This window comes from Pongo abelii, chromosome Y (assembly GCF_028885655.2).
Source record: "Pongo abelii isolate AG06213 chromosome Y, NHGRI_mPonAbe1-v2.0_pri, whole genome shotgun sequence".
Lineage (NCBI taxonomy): Eukaryota > Metazoa > Chordata > Mammalia > Primates > Hominidae > Pongo > Pongo abelii.
In genome coordinates, this window is record NC_072009.2 from 52,982,104 (window position 1) to 52,995,777 (window position 13,674).

Sequence of the window (13,674 nt, forward strand, 5' to 3'; positions counted from 1 at the left end):
TTGTATCCTCCACACACACCTTGTATTTGTTAAATCAATGCAGATTTATTATCGATTGCAGTTTGATATCAATTGTTATCAATTGATATCAATTTGTTATCAAATGCAGATTTATCTTTTCTCCAATTTCAGTAGCTAGACTTTTTCTGAAATCTGAACGCTGTCAATGGAAATGCTTTTTATTCACAGACAGCTCGAATTTAGCTGGATGTGTGACAGATTGTATGAAGCAACTATTGTGCCGCTGTTAGCACTCCCTCCTCCTGGGGCTGTGAATCATGACCTATGGTGGTACAACTTCTTAATTACACACAAATTATGAGTAATTACTAGTAAGAATAATTCTAATGATATGTAGAATGAAAATAAAAAAGGTTAAGTCATTTTGAAAAGGATAAAGAATTAAATAAGAATGCACTGCAAATACATTAGATTTAATCTTTCATATCTAACTTTTTTTTTAGGAAATCATTCTCTTTCACCAAGTATACAATGCTAAGTACATAAAAATCATGTACATATAAAAAGTAGTTTCCCATTTTTCAGGGAAAAAATAATCCAAGTATAAATTCTAGAGTAGTCAAGTTTCTTATTTTAATTATATTTAAAGTCTTGGTCATCTCATTTATTAGCTCTCTAATTTACATGTGTAAATCAAAGAAATGTTTTTAGACAACCACTAAAATTTATAAATGTAAGGTGCCATTATTGAGAAAATATATTCCTCCATGAGTGGATGTGTCCCATCTCCTACCAACTAATGACACAGGAATATACAATCATTGAATTTTTTTAGTAAGTAATACACTGCTACAAAAACTAATTCTCTTCTCCATGTCCATGTTGATTTTGTATATACATGTGAGTTGGTTAGCATGCATCTGTCTTATCTCTAACATTCAACAGCAAGATGAGCTAGGCTTGGGCTTTTGGTGAAGGTTGACTATACCTGTGTTCATCAAGTGATCTGACGTATCCTCAGTTGCAAGAATTGTTTGAAATCCTTCCTCAAAGGCTGCTGCCACATTTTTGGCATATTTTGCACTTGTTACAAAGTAAGGATAGTCACTGTTCTCCCTGCATAAGCTTTACTTCTTCTCTAAACACCTGCCATTCGCTTATGCCTGTCTTAGAATCTAGAATCACAAAAGGAAAGCTCTCGTGTTCTTTCCAATTACTTAAGTTCTGCAAGCTTTGTGAATCGTTGATACTAAAAACAAGCAGACAACTGTCAGAACCTCTGTAAAATGGCGTCCTCAGGCTTCGGAATCTCTCCTGACCTGCCGAATCATGAATCTGTATGGTAACAAAATGTCCATCCCTTTCAAATCTTATTTAAAAATTCCACATCTATTGCATGGAACATCTGAGTATCAAACTTATTAGTTACATATCTGTTCATAAGCGAACTCCTCCCAACCCTGCCATCTCCAAAAAAAATTACTTTAAAAAGTGATGAATTTCCTGCCACTGTTCATCTCAAGAGCTTCAAGAACCCTGGAAAATAAAAAGGCACCATAACATTCCTTTTAACCTACGTTTTCTTCTATGAGTGTATGAATATCAGCTTTTTTTTTTTTTTCTTTTTTTTTTTTTTGTAACGGAGTCTCATTCTGTCATCCAGGCTGGAGTGCAGTGGTGCCATCTCGGCTCATTGCAAGATCCGCCTCCCGTGTTCACATCATTCTCCTGCCTCAGCCTCCCAAGTAGCTGGAACAACAGGCACCCGCCACCAAGCCTAGCTATTTTTTTTGTATTTTTAGTAGAGACGGGGTTTCACCATGACAGCCAGGATGGTCTCTATCTCCTGACCTCGTGATTCGCCCACCTCGGACTCCCAAAGTGCTGGGATTACAGGAGTGAGCCACAGCGCCTGGTAGAATATCAGCTTTAACTGAAATAACACACATAGATCTCTGGGATAACTAAAAGTAAGACCTGTTTACTGAGCATGTAGCCATGTGTGGGCTACTATACTACCATGATTCTCTAAAACAACTGAAAAGGCCTCACTCTTCGCATTTATCAGGTCACAGTTGACCGTGAAGCTGGCACTTTAGCTGAAATGTGACATCAAAGCTCTGGTTATGAACAGTGAATTTATGATAAAAACTTCTCTGCTCATAGTATGCTTCACTACTGTTGGTTAGAGATGCTTAAGAGACCAAAGATTGCATGTTTCTGATACAGCAAGATTTATACTTTAGGGAGTATGTTTATGACAAATGTAACTGAAGTTAGTGTTGAGAGAGCAGGAAACTTTATAGTTATATCTGAGCCAAAAAGAAGAGCCAGGTTTAAGCTGTGCATGTTGGTTCATGCCTGTAATCCCAGCACTTTGGGAGGTGAAGATGGGTGGATCATGAGGTCAGGAGTTTGAGACCAACATGAAAAACATGCTGAAACCCCATTTCTACTAAAAATACAAAAATTAGCCAGGGGTGGTGGTGTGCCCCTGTAAACCCAGCTACTCAGGAGGCTGAGGCAGGAAAATCCCTTGAATCTGAGAGGAGGAGGTTGCAGTGAGCCAAGACTGCACCCATTCACTCCAGCTTGGATGACAGAGCAAGACTCCATCTCAAACAAACAAACCAGCAAACAAAGTAGGTTTCATTTTTCACATATTCCCATATTTCTTGGAAACGTTGTTTGTTCCTTTTTATTCCTTTTTTTTTTTTTTTTTTTACCTTTTCTTCATGCTTTATTTCGTTAAGTTGATATTCAATCTTTGATATCCTTTCTTCCAGTTGATTGATTTGGCTATTGATAATTATGTATGCTTCACACCGTCTTTGTGCTGTGTTTTTCAGCTCCATCATGTTATTTGTGTTTTTCTCTCAACTGGCTATTCCAGTTAGCAATTTCTCTAACCTTTATTTGAGGTTCTTAGCTTCTTGGCATTGGGTTAGAACATTCTCATTTACTTGGAAGAGTTTATTACCCACTTTCTGAAGCCTACTTCTGACAATTCCTCAAACTCATTCTCTATTCAATTTTGTTTTCTTGCTGATGAGGAGTTATGATCCTTTGGAGGAGAAGAGGCTTTCTTGGTTTTGGAATTTTCAGCCATTTTGTGCTGTTTTTTTACATCTTTGTGCATTTATGTACCTTGGTTCTTTGATGTTGTTGACCTTTGTATATATATATATTTTTGTAGAAATCCTTTCAGTAGATGTTGATACTATGCCTTTCTGTTATTAGTTTTCCTTCTAACAGTCAGGATCCTCTGCTGCAGGTGTACTGGACTTTGCTGGAGGTCCACTTATGACCGTTTTTGCCTGTATGTCACTATCAGAGGATGCAGAAAAGCAAAGATTGTTACCTGTTCCTTCCTCTGAAAGCTTCATCCCACTGGGGTACCAGCTGGGTGTCAGCCAGAAGACTCCCGTATGAGGTGTCTTTTGATCCCTGCAGGGAGGAATCTCCTAGTCAAGAGTGATTGGTTTCATGGACCCACTTGAGGAGGCAGTCTGTTTGAGATCTGCAGCTCTCTTCACAGCCAGCAGGCAGGAAGGTTTAAGTCTACCGAAGCTGTGCTTACAGCCACCCTTTCCCCCAAGTGCTCTGTTTCAGAGAGATGGGAGTTTTATCTATAAGCCCCTAACTGAGGTTGCTGCCATCCTCTCACAGGTACCCTGACCAGAGAGGAGGAATCTTAGGAGGCAATCTGGCTACAGCAGCTTTGATGAGATGCAGTGAGTTCCCAGTGGCTTTGTTTACACTCTGAAGGGAAAACCACCTACTCAAGCCTCAGTAATGTTGGACGTCCCTTTCCCCACCAATCTCAGGCATCCCAGGTTGATGTCAGACTACTGTGCTGGCAGCAAGAATTTCAAGGCAGTGGATTTTAGCTTGCTGGGCTCCATGGGGATGGCATCCACTGTGCTAGACCTCTTGGCTCCCTGGCTTCACCCCCCTTTCAAGGGAGTTCTGTCTTTCTGGCCTTTCAGGTATCACTGGGGTACGAAAAAAAAAAAATAACTTTTCAAGCTAGCTCTGTGTCTGCCTAAACCAGTTTTATACACTTTGCGTGAAAATTTATGTTTAGCACTTTCAATTACATGTCATAATATTACTTTTAGCAATTTTTAACTTTAATGTAAAACCTGTTTTTTTGTTTGTTTGTTTTTCATGTAACTGGCAGTAACACTATGCCTTTTCCATGTGTACAAATGAATGATATATTTGTACATTCACATATTTAACTATTAGCATTTCTGAGAAGCTGGACTTGCTATAAAAGTATTTTGTAAAAGGTCTGTTTTGTTCTAGATGTCCTGAGAAAATAGACAGAGACCCAGAATCCTCTTTCTGAAAGAGGACAGTTACTCTGAGAAAGCACTGTGTGTCCCCAAGATTTCCTCTAGCTTAGTCACATTGGTCCTTCGAGGAAATGGACAGCAGGCCAGACTTTCTCTGGTACCAGGAGAAAGCTAGGAAAAGGGAGATCTTACCAGATGGCTGAATTAGTGCTTTCTGTAGGATGTACCAGTTGAAATTGGCAAAGGGACTCCCAGACTGGAGCCACATGAGGAAGAGAGAGAGAGAGAAAGAGAGAGACAGAGAGAAAGGGAGAGAAACAGGAGAGAGAGAGAGAGAGAGAGAGAGAGAGAAGAGGCAAGAGGGAGCCAGTGTTAGGAAGTGAAATACCTATTGCTTGTGGTCAGAAGTGGATCCCTTAGACTTGAGGGATTTAGAGCCCTGGCCTGAGCCTTGCAGTTTCCTTCAGGTCAGTTGTCCTTCTCACACAAATCTCTTTAAGAGTAAAATGAGAGAAAAGGTGGGGCAGGTGGCCAGAGGCTCTCAGGATCCAGGTGTTAACTTAGGATAAGCTGCCATTGCCCACAGCTTCCTGGGATGCAAGGAAGCCTCTGCCCCCAACACCAGTCCCAGATTTCAGCACCCAATGTAAGAATTAAAGAAAGAGGAGAGAAACCTGAAGGGCAAGTTGACAGTCAACAGGGACAGATTTATTTTGAATCAATCTGAGAGGGGTGGCTGGCGAGAGCCACACTCTGTTAGCAGATTAAGAGTTTTTCATGACTCAGTCCTGGAGAGTTTATCAGAGGCTTGGACTGCCTCTGTGTCTCTTTGTTGTGGTTATCTGACAGAGAGAGTTCTGTGTCTCTTTTCATACATCTTTCTGGAGTTGCAGGCCTATCCCCTATGTCTGATTCTAGCACCTGAAGGGAAAGGAATGTGCTTATTATTTACAGTTAGAAGAGAAATGATTACTTTGAAATGCATGAGGCTAAAAAGAGAGCTGGATGTTAAAGTGGTGGTGTTGGTTCAAGATGAAAGCACTCCTGCTCTATCACTTCTAGTCAGGTAATTGCACAGCTATTATTTCTGTTTTGTTTTTGGAGTAATTAAATACTTAGAAGTAAATTCTGTTGTCTGCAAATTCAAATCAGCAAACTTATATGACTCTATTTGATGTATTTGCCAAACACAAATGCATACTTACATACATTACAACACCTGTGATTTCTAAAAATTATTTTATGTTAATGAATACTGACTTCTGGGTCCTCTGAAGAACAAGATTAAATTATTTTGTATACTGAATATACACAGTTATTTAGGAAATCCCTGAGGTTTATATTTTTTACAATTTACTTTTCTAATGGTTAAATTGAAAGGTATTTTAGTAAAAAAAAAACTGTAACATAAAATTAAAATTAGTGACAATGTAAATAACTAAATGGCTTAAATTATTCTTTTGAAGTTGTAGAAGTGTTGTTGTTTTTGTTTTAATTATAGCAGTGTACAAAATCTACAATAAAATTTACCACAACTTGTTTTTTGTCCTCAAAGAGGAATTGTATTTAATAATTTTCTTTGCAATATGTTTGCTGTTTATAAGAACAGGACTCTTTTTATTCAAATAGACACTGTTTTAAAATCTTGATTCTATTACACCAATGAATACTTATTTTTCACAGAAATGTAACAACTGTAGCAAGAGTGATCAGTTACTAAGAGGAGTATTTGATCTCCTGAGAAGAAAAGATTCAGAACATAGGGTTTATATTTACAGAAATATATTTACTTGTTTGTAATGTATGCCAGTTTAGTTAAGATATTTTCATAATTTTATATCAACGATGTTTTTATTTTTAAATATTAAATGAGAAGAACATTTTAATCAAGTTATAACATGTAATGTGTCCTAAACTACAAGCAATATCCCATATACAGGTATATATCCCATATACGTATACATATATATTTATACATTTAAATGCATTGCAAATCTGTGTAACTTTAATGTATTCCATTATTCTCAGGTTATTTATATTTATGCATTTGTGTCATTTTTCAGGTAATCTTTAAGATTAGATATTGTGCCTGATTGATGTTATCTTTTTCTTTTTTTTTTCTTTTTGAGTTGGAGTCTAGCTCCGTGGCCAGGCTGGAGTGCAGGAGCACGATCTCAGCTCACTTCAACCTCCACCTCCCATAAACAAGCAATTTGCCAGCCTCAGTGTCCCTAGAAGCTGGGACTACAGGCGCACTACCATGCCTGACTAATATATATATACACACACACATACACACATACACACACATATATATATATATAATATTTTCCTACTTTGGTAGAGACAGGGATTCACCATGTTGGCCAAGATGATCCCAGTCTCCTGACCTTGTGATCCGCACACCTTGGCCTCCCAAAGTACTGTGCTTTCAGACTTGAGACACCATGCCCAGCCAATGTTATCTCTTAATGTTGCTTTTTGAAAAGTACTGTCTTCCAAATCATATCCCACACTATCTAAATCAGAATTTCTAGAACTTGGAAAAGTAATCCATATCCTTAAGAGATCCCAATTATTTGTTTTGCTTGTCAGTTTTAAAAATGACTTCTGTGAGAAATTTCACATGTATGTATGTTTTTGTTAAAATAAAGTAAAATAAATGTAGTGATAATGTAAATAAATAATTCACTTAAATTTTTTGTAGATGTTAGCATAAATTAAGAAATGCGATTTTCAGTACATCTCTCTTAGAGTAGCCTGATTTTTCTCACATCAACCTATTGCACAGTAGTACTAAAGGCATGGATAGATCGTCAGAAATGTACAGCAAAAATATTCGTAGTGTTTCCAGTGTTATTTTATGTCGATTTTATCAGTGAAAAGAAGGGCCAATTTATTACAGATGCTGTTGTCCAATTTGAATATCAGCAATTCAGGTGTTACTGCAACATTTCAAAAATTATTAATTTATGGATATAGTTAAAATTTAATTACTCATTAATAGCTCTATGATATTGATATATATTAGGTCACATTTATATGAATGACTGACTCAGACAATTAGCAGATCATTTAAGTAACTTGTTAAAATCACAAGTATTTTACTATCTAAAATTAAGTTGTATGGTCACACATTCCTGTAATGAAAGTGTTTTTTGTATTATTAATATATACCTTCAGGAGGAAATAAATTTTACCCTTTACCCTTCCTGCTCTGACAATCTCTGTGCTTCCTTTTTCCCAGGCTAATCTGACTACATCTGACTACATGCTGGGATTCTTCCAGAAGAGTAGGAGCATATATTACACAAACACAAATACAATATGTATTTTAAATGTAAAAGTATCAGACAACTCACAGAAATTTTGTTTTGCCCAATTTAACTTGAGATTTTGGTTGCTCATACAAAACACATGGTTGGTTTATGATATAACCTAAGTTTATTTTTAATTGCCAAGGTTCCGTATACATTTATACATCTTAAGGCATTTAGGCAGTATGTTTTAGATTTTACAGATTTTTGCATTTGAGAAAACTGAGTCATCCCATTTGCATCACATTGTGTATCAGTCCCTGTAAGGCCCCCGAAAGTGCCCAAGAATCAAACATACTAATGCTTCTATAAGAGTAATGCATATTCCCTTTAAGGGTGAAGGGTACATGAATGAAGACTTAAATAGCTTCCCTCAAGTCTTTATTGCATCAAAAATTGAGTTACATACGAATCTTATTTTAAAAAGCCTTGCTTAATTGAGCTTTTTGAATTTCTGATAAAGTATTTTGAATCTGTCTTAATTATGATTTTGAAAATACAATAGTGAATAAACAGCCCAGGTGGGATACAAAGCATCATAATAAACAAGAAAAATACAAAGTCCTCTGCTGCCTATTATAAGGAATATGTGTCTTAGATTTGAAGGGTAAAAAGCATCTTGCAGTAGAAAATGGTTGCTTTGTTAAGTTTTTTTTTTTTTTTAAAGTAGCTAGTGGGTACAGACTTACTATTGACATAACTTGGCTTTTTAGCAATTATGTGAGATATTCAGTGTGATATGATAAACCATTAGAGGATCACAAAAGGCATGTATTAGTAACATCTCACTGGCTATAGCATAGAAAGTTCCACAATAGACCACAGTAAGGAAGTATTCAAAATTATCTGTAGAAAAACATTGTGGGTGCTCTATATTAGAAAAGCTGGCAATGTAGAATATATGTGTGGACAGATTTATGAGCTCTTTATGAGTTAGGATAGGCAGGTGTTCGTAATTGGATATTTGAGGAAGTGGAGCAGGAAAGAGATGTTACCACCTATGTCCTGGGTGTGATTTTACAAGCTGAGGGAATAGTAATGCAATTTACTTATAGAAAAAAAAGAACCTGTTTGAGTGAATTGCATTTTAGAAACATATGGGACACCAAATAAAAAATTGTAATAGGGAGTTGGGTACATATATCCAGAATTTGGAATCATCTAAAAGGATATATGTGTTACTACAGATGTAATAATGAAAAACAGTCATAGAAAAGAATGTCCTAGAATGGAAACTTTTTTTAAAAAGTTAATATTATCATGGTAGGTAACATTAAGTTATCCAAAAGCAATATGTAGCCTCTAAGTAGTTAAACTAGTGTGTAAGAAGAATCTTTTCATTATTATTATTATTATTATTATTATTATTATTATTATTATTATTATTATTCTGTGTGTGTGTGAGAGGGAGTCTTGCTCTCTCACCCAGGCTGGAGTACAGGAGTGGAATCTCTGCTTACTGAAATCTCCACCTCCTGGGTTGAAGCAATTCTCTGCATCAGCCTCCTGAGTAGCTGGGATTACAAGTGCCCGCCACCACGCCTGGCTAATTTTTGTATTTTTAGAAGAGATGGGGTTTCACAATCTTGGCCAGACTGGTTTTGAGAAAAATGATAATTTTAAAGAACTGTGGTTATGCTAAAAACAGATCTTTAGCATTCTTCTAGAATTCTTAGTTGTGTCATCTGCAGTAAAATAAGCCTAAGAATTGCATCAGAATTAGGTGCCTAACTCTGCCAGGAGATTCAAAGTTTTATTGTTGTAGGATGCTAGAAACAAATCATACTATATATCTGGAAACTCTATACACACACGCCCACACACACACCCAAACACACACAATTTTCACTCAATAGACATTATAATAAGCACACCGAAAACCTGATAATAAACTGAAGTTATTATAAAGCTGTAGAACACAATGATTAAAGGCAAATGATAATCTTAAATTGTAAACAACTGAAATATTAGATTTTAACAGTTAAAATTTTCTAATGGTTCTTTGGTCTACCATCATAGATTTGAAGCTGATTAATTAATGTTGTAAAATGAAGTAAAGAGTTCCTATCCATGTGATTTAATTTATACCATTTTAAAAATAGTTTGTAGTCATATATTGTTTACTATGTAACTTCTTGTACTTGCTCTAAAGTAAGGCTAAATCACATCTTAGCCTCATCTCATCAAATGAAGTGATTGCAGCAAAGGTATACATGTTGGGTTAATGTGGAAAATAGTTGAGGTGGATTAATGTGGGTTTCATGTATAAATTAATTATTCTCCTTATTAAATTTGAAATGTTTTGTATAATGAACATTTAGTCTGTTCAATAGACAGTATTCAACAGATACATATCAGCATCTGCTGTGTACCAAGCACTGTTCAAAGCAGCAGATAACAATACAGGCAAATATAATATTAATCCAAATTGCACATGAAAACTTTTGATACAATTGATAATGTTGAAAATGACATGATTTTCACTTTACTATGATTTTTAAGAGAATAAGATAATGAAATGTGTACTGTAAGTGTTACAAGAGTCCTGTCCATGCTATTCTTTACCTGAAATAATTAGATTACAAAAATTACCTTTTCAGAAGAAAGTTATTTTATAAATGCTCCTATGGCAAAAGGAAGAAATCTGGCCTCTCATTTGGAATATACTATTATTATATTAAGTAAGATACATGGTGGAGAGAAAAAAACTATTTTATTTCTCTGTCATGGTAATGACAAAAAAGACAGAAGTCATTTTTTGCAATTTTTAATATTGACTCCTAAGAACAGTAAACAGCAGTATAACAGTAGACAGTAAGCAGTATAACAGTAGACAGTAAACAGTAAACAGTAAGCAGTGTAAATATGTTGCAATTTAGCCAGCTCTGAAAGAAAATGACTGATCATTAGCAAATCAGGCAAATTGTAGCCATTGAAAATTGCTTTACCCATCGTGTGTGTTCTTATATTATCAGAATTGAAATCAATTTTTTACTGCTAATTAATATTGCTGTTTTATAAACAAAGGATTCTTGCTTTACATTCTAAAATGTTATCTCTGAAAAATGAATAAACACCGAGTAAGTTTTGTTTTTTCTTAAAAAAGGTACTCATAAAAAGCTATTCATATTTAGTAAAAATAATGAGATGAGTTAGACATGGTGGTGCATTTCTCTAATCTAAAGTAGTTGGAAGGCTGAGGCAGGAATATTCCTTGAACCCTGGAGTGTGAGTCCTCATTGAGCTATGAGCTATCATCTTCTCACTGTAGTCCAGCCTGGGCCACACAGCATAATCCTAAGTATAGAATAATAAATAGAACTATGAAAAGTAATATAGCATTACTGTTTTTAATTCACTTGTAGTAATGCATGGAGAGTATATTATCCAAAACATTTTATATTTGTAATACATCAAGAGGTCAGATGTTTGAGTCAGATTGCTAGCTAGCTCCTCAACTGGCTAAATCTGTAATAATTGGGAAAGTATTTCTCCTAACTGTAATTGATTTTTTATTTGTTAAATGGATTTACTAATGCTACCCACTTAGGAAACTAACTCTAATATTAATTAGATTACCTCAAACACTTGTTCTGAATGGAACATATTAGGCAATAAAATATTAGCTACTACTACATATTATAAATTCTTTTCATCTCCTTATTTTTAAAGCTCAGAGTGCACATAATAAAATTCCAGAAGACCGAGAATGACTGTTAGATACAATAGGGTGCCCTAAGAGTCACTACCAAAAATGAGCATATCAGTGCATAAAATGTATGGTAGCTTTATTTAGCAGTTGTTTCATTGTTTACCATAGTGCTTTTTTCTTACAATTTTGTAGAGGCCTGTGTCAGAATTAAGAACTTTTTTAGAAGAGAATAGTCATGGATGATTGGAATTAACATTTTAAGCTGATACTGAAAATTATTCTAAATTCTGTTACATTTATATTTGTAATTTCTTTCAAAGGCTAATGGAAATCTTAAAAAGAAAATGGATACTTGCCTGCCAGGGGAGATACCGTGATCCCGAAGGTGGATTTCCCAGTTCAAGGCTGATCTATTGCACTCCAGATGTGCTGACCCATGAGGTTTCCCCAAATGTGGGAAACTCAACTGCATAATTTGTGGAGGTGAAGGACTGTGTTTGTGCTTTTATGTGGAAAAAAAGAAAAGAAAAGAAAATTGACTCGTTTAGTGGATATAGAAATGTGAAAGAAGGCCATATACTGGAAACAATTCAGTATGCCTACTAAGATTTGTCTCCTCCAGTACAAAACAAGAAAACATCAAATGGTTATTTCTTAGAAAGATCAGATAGTGCTAGCATGACATTTGCAAATGCTTCAGAACTTTATCTAGATAAGGGGCTCGAGGGAAGCCTCAAAAGGGCAGCAGATAAATCTGGGAAAAAGACAAGTAATTTTTAAATGTGTAAGCCAATGTCTATGTATTAATACGGCCCTTAAAATATTTATTTTGTTAAATGATTAGCATTGGTTTGTTTTTTCTTAAAAAGTAAGCTTCCCTTTGGAAGTGACTTGTGTGAAATGGTCTAAAAATTATGTAGCTAAAATAATTCAGATTTTTTCCCTGAATTATAAATCATTTGCAGGAATTGTAAAGATGTTATAATTGTCAGCTTTTTTACATTTCTTAAAAGTTTATTCTAAATGAAGAAAATTGAATAAAAGGTGCAAAGTTACTTTTACAATCAAATTGTCAATCTTTTTAAATATTTAGAATTTGGAGCCAGATGACCAAGGTGTCTTATATGGGCATAAGACATGTCCAACAGCAGATGCTCCATTGTATCCTCACCCAACAGACTCTATGTATCAACAGGTAAAAAAGTAATAATAATAGTTTTCATTTTCAAACTCAGTTTGATGCTTTACTTATATGGTCTTCAATTATTATTTTCTTACGTATTTTGTAACATATCAGCTGTGACTGCAAATTAAGAAAAAAATTATCCAGGACAGATTTGGCAAGATGATCAGAAGAATAGTTTAAGTGGGGTTATGTTTTATTTTACCTTTCTGATTTTTTTTTGTAATTAGGTACTACCTTGTCTTAGTTCATAAAAAATGTGTGATCTTTCAATAAGAGCATAAATAATTTATTTAGTCTTTCTCAAAATCCAGTGGGAGTAAAAATTAACAATTTTACCAGCTTTAATACAAAGTTTACTAAAAAAAATACTGACCAAACATATAAATGAAAACCATTTATGAGCACTTCTAATTTAAAACAAATATTTCTGTTAAAATAGTCTCTGAATATTAGCCACAATGTGAGTAATGCAGTTTTCTTTTCACTTTTCTTCTCTTTCTTTTCTTTTCTTTCCTTTTTTTTCTTTTCTTTTCTCTTTTCTTTTCTTTTCTTTCTCTTTCTTTCTTTCTTTCTTTCTTTTTTTCTTTCTTTCTTTCTTTTTCTTTCTTTTTTCTTTGTTTCATTTCCCTTCCTTCCTTCTTTCCTTTCTTTTGTTCTTTTGATGGAGTTTCACTTTTGTTGCCTGGGCTGGAGTGCAGTGGTTGTGATCTTGGCTCACTACAACTTCCACACCCCAAGTTCAAGCACTTCTCCTGCCTCATCCTACCAAGCAGCTGGGATTAGAGGCACATGTCACCACCCTTAGCTAATTTTGTATTTTTAGTAGAGACAGGGTTTCACCATGTTAGCCAGGATGCTCTGGATCTCCTGGCATCACAATCCACCTGCCTCAGCCTCTTAAAGTGCTGGGATTACAGGTGGTGAGCCATTGTACCTGGCCAGGTTAATCATTTAAAGCTTTTCTTGTGTGTAACATTTAGCATGACTTCTCATCTCATCAAGTTCATGTAGCCAAGAAATGAAATTAACTAAATTCCAGCAGTTGCCCAGAGTAACAGCTGTATTTCTCAGAAACTTTATTTTTTATCACCAGAAAAAAATATAAAACAGGGGAAAAATGTAAAATCAAGCATATTTTCATTCTACAGGTTCTTAACATTTAATGTTTGATAGTTTAATTTCTTGTTGAGATAAAGAATATGGACATATTTTTAACAGAAATTCTAAAATATTAAAACCAGTATGCACAATTTTCAT

General features: G+C 35.0%; 1 non-coding gene and 1 pseudogene across 1 annotated transcript; one reads left to right on the forward strand and one right to left on the reverse strand.

Annotated features, from left to right (window-relative positions):
• Positions 1–899: 899 nt before the first annotated feature.
• Positions 900–3,347, reverse strand: LOC129053315 (ras-related protein Rab-9A-like; annotated as a pseudogene).
• Positions 3,348–11,579: 8,232 nt separating this feature from the next.
• On the forward strand, positions 11,580–11,743 carry LOC129053534 (U1 spliceosomal RNA). Its single transcript, XR_008518323.1, has one exon. It is a non-coding gene; the product is annotated as a U1 spliceosomal RNA (small nuclear RNA).
• Positions 11,744–13,674: the final 1,931 nt, after the last annotated feature.